At 42.5% G+C, this 8558-nt stretch overlaps 1 long non-coding RNA gene across 1 annotated transcript; it reads left to right on the top strand.

Moving 5' to 3' along the window:
* Nucleotides 1-244: 244 nt before the first annotated feature.
* LOC117285004 lies at nt 245-5469 on the top strand. Its single transcript, XR_004516003.1, has 3 exons — nt 245-1687; nt 2089-2168; nt 5397-5469. It is a non-coding gene; the product is annotated as an uncharacterized LOC117285004 (long non-coding RNA).
* The last annotated feature ends 3089 nt before the right edge of the window (nt 5470-8558 follow it).

Raw genomic sequence — 8558 nt, 5'->3', positions numbered from 1 at the left:
CAAAAGTGTCAATAAGGAACAAAATATATAATGGATATTGTGTAATAGGAAGAAAATATATAAAGAAGTAGGGGAAATGGGAGGGATGGGGGAAACATAAGAAGGTGGAATTAAAAAATATGAGAAAAGGAAAAACAAACTAGAAACTGTCTTTGTGGATAGGGAAGTGTGGAGGGTGTGAAGGGAGGGCAGGGGAATGGGGAAAAATAAGAACCAAGATACTTCATGTAATGGTACAGGATCCCAATGATGAGTGTAACTGTACTGTGTACCTAAAATGTACCAATAAACTTAGTGTGGGGGGAACAGTCCCAGGGATACAGTCTTTTAGTTCCTACCACCTCCCAGCAACACTATGCTGGGATTCAATTGATGAGTGGTAGTCCCGTGACAGGTCCAGGTGAATTACTCCCCACCCCCACTTTGAGGCTGCCAGCCAAGAAAATGGGGTGCAAGGACAGTATGAGCTTCTTCTGGCCCAGAAATGGATTGGGCAGCAGGCCGGGGAAGGTGATGTCTCTGTCGTTCTAAGGTTCTTGTTTCCATGACAGCATTGTTTATCTGTTTGGGGTCATTAAAAATGTATGGAAATAATCAGATATGTTGGATCACTGCTGAAATCCCAGCTATCTGGGAGACTGAGGCAAATTCAAGGCCAGCAAGCAGGAGTCCCTGGTTTTAATCCGTAGCATCATGAAAACAAACCAATACAAAACAATAGATTCAAATAGATTCAATAGATTCAAATTTAACTCCACCAGACCTACATGGGAGAGGAAATAGCTGAGTGTGCCTGAGAGGGGAAATCACAGTCATCAGGTGATCAGATGTCCAGAGCTAGAGCTGGATGACCTTGTCTCTCTCCTTTGTCATGTAGCCCTGGAGCTGGGGCTGGGTGGGCCAGGGCTTGGGCCCAGTAGAGGCCAGGACACCTCCCTGCCCTGCCCAGGGAGGGAGCCACCTCAGCTGGGGCCTGCAGACACTGAGCACCTGAGAAACTGGGAAGTGTCCTGCAGAGGGCGCCATTGATTCACATATAATCCCTGAAAAGCTGAACCAAAGTAGTATTGTGCTACACCCAAAATGAAGGAAGGATTATGAAAAACAAGATGTGATAGAAGGTATGTCAATTCCAGGATTGAAGGAGCTGGTTCTGACAGTAGGGAAAAATAATAACGTCTCCAGGACTAGGCACCAAGTCTCCGGCAATATGGCAGGGCCCCAGCCAGTCACTGTCCTAGACTTCTGTCAGGCCCAGAAAAGCTCTTGTGTTCTTGCAGTGTGAATGGATAACTGCAAATTTTCATTTAGTTCTCACATCCACCTGATAATCCAGGTTCACGGTGAGGTAAAAGAGGCTCAGAGGGACTCAGAAACTCCCCCAAGGACTCACAACTACTAGGCAAGAGAAAGGACATTCAGATTGCTTAGCTGGGACTCTGGCACCCATTGAGTCTTCTCTCGTTTTACCACCAGGAGGAGCCCTTGCTGTTTTCTACCGGACGCCTCAGGAAACACAAAGCATTGTCTCTGAGGGGCAGAGGATATTTTAGCCAATAGATATTGTTAACTAGCCCTGAACCTGTCTGGGACACAGCCACACTCCAGAGTCACACTGACTTTTGCTACAAAGATACGATCGTAGTACCAGAGCCACAAAATCAAGATGCAGTTGAAACAGGCAAAGGTCAGCTACTGAAATGCGGAGGTGGATGCTGAGGGCACCAGGCCATTTGGCTCTCAGACTTTCCACCTGCTCCACTTTGCAAAAACCATGAGGCCTCTGGATAGATGTGGGCGGGACTTCCCTGACCAACACTCTTGTAGGACTCAGCATCCTCATTGAGTCACTGCTCACTCCTCTGTGTAGTGGAACTGATATCAGACTGTAAAAGGCCCTTGGCTGAATTTAGATTCAGTTAGGGAGGAAAATATATATTAAATAAAATTTTGCATTATGTCATTTTAAATTGTACAATTCAGTGATATTGACTACTTTCATAATACTTTGAAACTATCACCACAAGTTTCAATTATTTATTTTTTGTTTTATCTTGTTTCATTCTGTTTATTTTTCTGGTCATTTAGATTGAAACAAGTGCCTACTACATGGAGGTCTTCAAGTAGTTGTCCTCTTGCCTCAGCCTCCCTGGTCTCTGGAATTACAGGTACCCATCCAAATCCTACATTTTCCAGAAGTTTTTTATTGCCCATAGCACAACTCTGTGCCTTTGAAGTAATGATTTCCATTCCCCCTTCCAGACCACCCCTGGTATCCTTAATTTACTTTTGAGCTCTGTGATTTTGCCTCTTTTATACAGTTCCTATCATTGGAATCCATGGTGCCTGTCTTGTGAGTGGGCCTGCGTTTCTCAGTGCAGCTCAAGTGCAGCCCAGTTTCTGTACATTAGATCTTTCCTTCACACCACCAAAAAGCCAGAGGCACTGGCACCACACAATGGCTTTAAACATTCCTGCATGGAGGGGCAGGGGATGCCTGTAGTTCCATTAAGTGTGAGAAACGCTGTTGGAGATGTGCGAGTGTAGCTGTGTCTCTACTTCCCAGTCTTGGGAGCTGTATGCTGAAAGTGGCAATCCTGGGCCACATGACATTAACTCTTCAGGAACTGTTGAGGTGCTTTGTGCTGTGGCTGCACCATTTCACATGTCACCTACAAGGCAGCATTTTAAGGTTTAAAAAGTTTGAAATGAAGTTTTCTTCTGTCTGTAAAGAAAAATATAATATACCTACACAGCTATTGCAAAGTATTGGCAAAAGGAAGAGTCACAGCAGTCCATTGCCTAAAAGTAAAAAACCATTAATATTTTATCAAAAGGCCTTTCCATTTGTGTGCTAAAAACTATTTCTTTTTTATTCCCCTCATTGCGATTATTGGTATATTGTAGGTATACAGTACAGTTACATTCATCATTGGGCTTTTCTACCCATTTTCTTAGTTTCCATTGCATTGATTTCTGCTCTAATCTTTATGATTTCCCCTCTTGTATGAGCATTGGGTTTGTCCTGCCTGCTCTTCTTTTTCTAGAAGCTTGAGGGAAAGGTAAAAAGCCCCCTTCAGTGTTTCTAAGTCCAAATCTTATATCCTTGTCCAACTATGGCTCATTGAGAAAGTCATCCCCCATTTCTGGAGCTAGGATAGTTTCCTTAGTCAAAAATCTCTTTAAATACAAAGAAAATTTAGCAATAAGTACAGAGATACTGGTATAAATTGAACTTGTTATCCAAAAATATTTGTGTAGTTTCAGTTAGCTTTTCACTGCTGTGACAAAATACCTAAGAAAATCAACTTATAAGGGGCCAAGTTTAAATTTAGCTTATAGTCACTCCTTTGTCACTTGGCTCTGTTGCTTAGACCTGTGACAGCTTCTCATGGCAGGAGTGCATGGGTGAGGAAGCCTATTCCTACTGGCCAGGAAGCAAAGATAGAGACAGGAAGGGTGAGGGTTCCAAAGTCCCCTCCAAGGGCACACACTCAATGCCCTCAATTACTTCCACCTCTTAAAGCTTCCACCACCTCCTGGAGTGGCACAGGCTGCTGACCAAACTTTTGACACATAGACCTTTGGGGCACACTTCTAAACAATAGCAGAATCATCCAGAGGTATTGATAGCAGTTAAAATATTTCAGAAAATTTAGCATGTTGGAAATTTGACAGAGTGAACTTGTGATTCATACTTAAAATGTATAGGTAAGTACTTGACAGGTGCTGTTAGGTTGAAAGGTATTGGAACATTTGCACAAATATGTATTATAAATTGTACTGTGGTGGTTAAGATAATTTTTATTGAACCATATTTATGCATTTGTTATTTTTAGAAAAGTTTCCTTAAGTCCCTAGGTTGGCTTTGTCAGACAAATGATAGAAATATTACATATTAGAATTATAACTGCAATTTTAAATATTGCAGAAAACATAACTAAGTTTTCCAATGGCACTAAATATTAACCTGAAGCATAAAAGTAACTATACATTTTTGCATGAAACATATTTGTATACTTATAGATTATACTATAGCAGTGAAATTTTTGAGTTGCATTTATAAACCTATGGTATTACAATTTATAACATTAATTTTTAAATCTTCAAACTTTAAATGTTCACTTTGAAAATGTGGATCCCTGTAAATTGTGATTTCTGTATACAAAAGCTGTTCTTATAAGCAAAAACTAAAACCACCAAAAAATAGCACAATGACATTAATACTGATACAAGTTTTTCTATGATTTTGGGACTTCGGGAAATATTTCTTCATGGTCAATGCAGAATGCAGTCTGTGTCTACGCAAAGGAAAAAGGGCCCTTGCTATGGCTATCGCAGCTTTCTAAAAGAGGGACAAGTGACCTGGGATCCCCTACTGTCAGCCATGAAAACTCTTCATCCTTCACCAGAGACTAATCCCATGCTTTTAGATTTGATACCAACCAAACCCATGAGCCAGATAAATACAGTCTTTTACAAGGGCCAAAAGCAGAGAAGAAAAATTTGAAAAACTTACTGTGTGGCCAGGAAGGAACCACATTAGGAGGTGTGGACAAAGGAAGTGTGGTGGCTGAAGAGATGACCACAATTAAACTCTTAGCTGTGAGCCCCTTAAAAAAAACAAATGAAAGCTAAACACTTCCAGCATTCAGTGACACAAGATAGGTATTTTGATTCCAAAAGTTATAAATAGGGGGTGGCCAGGAATGGGAACAAAGGAAGACCAAAATCCAGTAGGACAAACATTAAATTCCCCAGTTCCATTACTAGCACCCCTGGAAATCTGTGGCAAGTGGTGAACTCCAAAGAGGTTGGGTGGCTCCACTGCTATGGCACCACCAAGGATTGTAGCTCCCATGGCCCCTCTCCTGGGCTGGGTCTGATACGATCGTGCAGTGCTTTTGACCAGCACTGCAATGGGTATAGGTTAAAAAAAATACCTGTTTAAGTTCCTTCTTTCAGTATATGCAGATAGATAGATAGATAGATAGATAGATAGATAGATAGATAGATAGATACATACATAGAGACATACATATACATATGCATAAATATATATGTAACTAGTGTATCTAGAAATGAAATTGCTGGATCATAGAGAACTCTTAATTGTAGGGAAAATGCTGATATATTTCAGTGTTTTTATATTTACAGAAAATATGATATTTAAATGAATATGTCACTAAAGTGTGTATTGTCACAATACTTTGTACAGATATAAATTCAAAGAGCCATTTTCTAGTTAAAGGGAGACCTTTGAGGTTTAAAATTATTTACACTTCAGACTAAAAGATTTATCTAGATAGTTTCCCAAGACCTAAATGTCTTTATGATCCACGTTCTCATTTTTCTTTTCCCTTAATGCTTCCTGTGGTTTTTCTTTCTTTTGGTAGCACTTTCTCATTAGACTCTAAAATGGAGCCGACTTTTCTAAACTGTGTATTTTGCTCTGTGGGTGAGGAATCCAGAGTCTGTGCACTGCTGTGGTATCCTATTGCTGCTGCAGTTGGATTCTGCAGCAGCTACTCTGGTTTGCTGAAACTGCTGCCTCTTCTGACGGCAAGTTTACCTTCCCCAGTGCGGACATAGTCACATCATTAAATAGTCAAGTGGGAAATGACTGTTAGTAAATCTTAGGATTATATCTTTTCCAAGTATCCTCCTATAGTAGGAACTATTAACTTGTGCATACAGGGATCTCTCTCAATAGATGTGGGCTTCCTGGGATTATAGAGAAATGTAGAAAAACATTCTCAATGAGGCCTAAGCAGAATTAGAAATACTAAGTTCTCTGGTTACCTGCCTTCTACTGGAAACAGAACGGCTGAGCTCAGAGTACAAAGAACAGAGGATTTCTTGGGGTCCACTGTCTCCAGTTCCCTTTCTGACCAGTTGTGACACCTTTGAAAAGTTTCCAGTCACTGTTACAGCTCATATCAATTATAAACAGCAAGTGTGTTATCAGCAGAGATGGGAGGAACAAGTGTGTTAATGTGCCTCACCCTCTGTTCTGGTCCGCTTCTCTTCTGGACTCTCACTTAGTAGTTTGTTTTCTTGTGGTCTTGGGGGCTCTTGACACCTTTTTGCATTTGCCATAGTCCTATGTGGTTTCCAGGTCCCAACATGGATCTGGATGCTTTGGATCAGTTGGAAGGTTGGTATCACACAGAATCTTGTGCCACTTCCTTAACACCCATCAAATAGTAAGATTACATAAATGTTAAGCACCCAACTTTGCCAGGTTATACCCAAGCTTTGTTAGGAATAAAAAGCACAGTAGAGTAAATAAGCCCCCTTTCTTTCATCATATCCACCTGAATTGAAGGCAGGAAAAATGTGAGGAGCTCTTAGTCACAGTGTGAGACTGCCAGGCCCCTGGACTTGAAGCACTGGACATTTGAGGTACAGTTTGCTACTAAGAGTGAAACATTTAGTACCTGTTAGATGCATTGTGAAAACCACCTGATGTTGTCCTCCTTCCAGTGCAACTTGGAGCTGAAGATAAGCACAAAGTGAGTTCACTCTCATCCCAGGCAACATCAAGCAGACTGTTTAGGAAGAATTATTCATACAGAGTGCTCATGCTCTCCACAGCATGCATACAGCCATATGAAAAGATATGGTTATCAAATCAGTGAGAAAACCTCACTTTGGACAAAACCCTGTAAAACAATCCACAGAGCATAGCCATGCATTGATACCACCAGCAATGCATCATGCAAAAGTCTGCCAATTGGACAATGGATTGCCAAGCTCTAAACCTGCATTTCCACTACCTGACTCAAGCAAAATGCCTAGCATGGTTTAGCAGCACACAGAGCCCTCACTCATATCATTCTGTATGAAGCACAACCTGCTCCACCCACCCAGCAGAACGATGAGCAGCAGATCACCCAGGGTTGCCTCCAACATACCATTTAGGTTCCATTTTTCCTGCAGTGTGCTCAAACTAACCCTAAGCTGATGCCAACCATTTGAAAAGGAATGGTTCATGAGTCAGTCAGCCTGCCGTCCATTCAGACTACAACCTGTGGAGAAATGAGCAGGGCCCTAGCCACGCAGTCAGCCCAAGTTGCCAAAGATATCCAAGATCACACAAATATACAATGGAAAGCCATGCAATGAGCCTTCATTCCCACTGTTTTCACTCCCACAGACCACTGAGGACCTGTTAATGGCACTGAGACCACTCACTCCTATTGCACTGCATTCACCTGACCTTTACTGAATCTTTAGGCACATGCTGAAACTGCCCTGCCTAGCTTGACTACAGCGGACTGCTTATGGAGTGGTTGGCAATGCAGTCCACATGTCAACACTCTTAGAGCTATGTAGCAGTTCTCTGAGGACTGGTCAGCCAACACTGCTCTTGCCCTCGGCCTGCGAGTCACCGTGTGGATGCTTTAAGAATTTCTAGAAATGGAAAAATCCTTGCCTCATGGAAAAGTGATAGAGGTCTGGCAAGTAGTGCTAAGCACGCAACAAGTCTGCCCTCAGTGCAGCTTATAGGCAGGGCTCCCTTGAAGACTGTTTGGCCACACAGTGAGCACACCCCTGTCCCTGCCGGCACCTAGTGAATAAAGGATCAGGGCATAGAAACTGAATAAGAAGTCCCTTCCCCTAGACATCAAAGTGCAGAAGGTTTGAGCAGCCAATAAACACATAGTGAGCGGGCATTAAATCTTAGCTGCCTCCCACAGAATGGCTAGGCCCTCTTAACAGCTGGGAGAGTCGTCACTCATACCTTTCTGAATGTAACAATTTTTGGGTACAGTTTAGCTGCACAGTGAGTCAACCCTCACTGCTTTCTCATCCAGGGATATGGTTATGGAATATTTTGCAATGCAGTGAGACTGTCCACAAGCCGGTGAAAAAGCAGCAGGCTAGAGAAGGACAGTCAGACACACAGTGAGCTCACACAGACATGACACTCATACAATGGAACATTTAAGCAGTAAACATGCACTCAAACAAGCAATCGTACAGAGGTCTGGGGAGGCATTGTCCAATGTGGAGTGAACCTGAACTTGCCACAGCCATCAGCCAGGGCCACTATGTTAATTGGTGAGCCATGCTTTGAGCCTGCCCTCATCCCTGAATCAAACAGGTGAAACATTGCATTCTACCTAGAATTGCAGACATGTCACAGTCGTAACAAATTGAAGGAAGGAGAAACTTGAGGAGCTCTTAGTCACAGTGAGACTGCCAGGCCCCTGGACTTGAAGCACTGGACAGTTGAGGTACAGTTTGCAACTAAGAGACCTGCACTCATACGGCTGCCATGCAGTGAAACATTTAGTACCTGTTAGATGCATTGTGAGAACCCCCTGGCATCATCCTCCTTCCAGTGCAACTTGGAGCTGCAGATAAACACGAAGTGAGTTCACGCTCATCCCAGGCTACATCCAGCAGGCTGTTTCAGAACAATTCTTCATGCAGAGTGCTCATGCACTCCACAGCATGTGTACAGCCATCTGAAAAGGAATGCTTATCGAGTCAGTGAGAAAACCACACGGGCCAGAAACCTGTTGAAAAATCAGCAGGGCATAGGCATG

Source organism: Fukomys damarensis, unplaced genomic scaffold, assembly GCF_012274545.1.
Source record: "Fukomys damarensis isolate Sample0158 unplaced genomic scaffold, DMR_v1.0_HiC HiC_scaffold_73826, whole genome shotgun sequence".
Classification (NCBI taxonomy): domain Eukaryota; kingdom Metazoa; phylum Chordata; class Mammalia; order Rodentia; family Bathyergidae; genus Fukomys; species Fukomys damarensis.
Note: the sequence above shows the minus strand (reverse complement) of the source record. Positions and strands in the feature narration are given on the sequence as shown.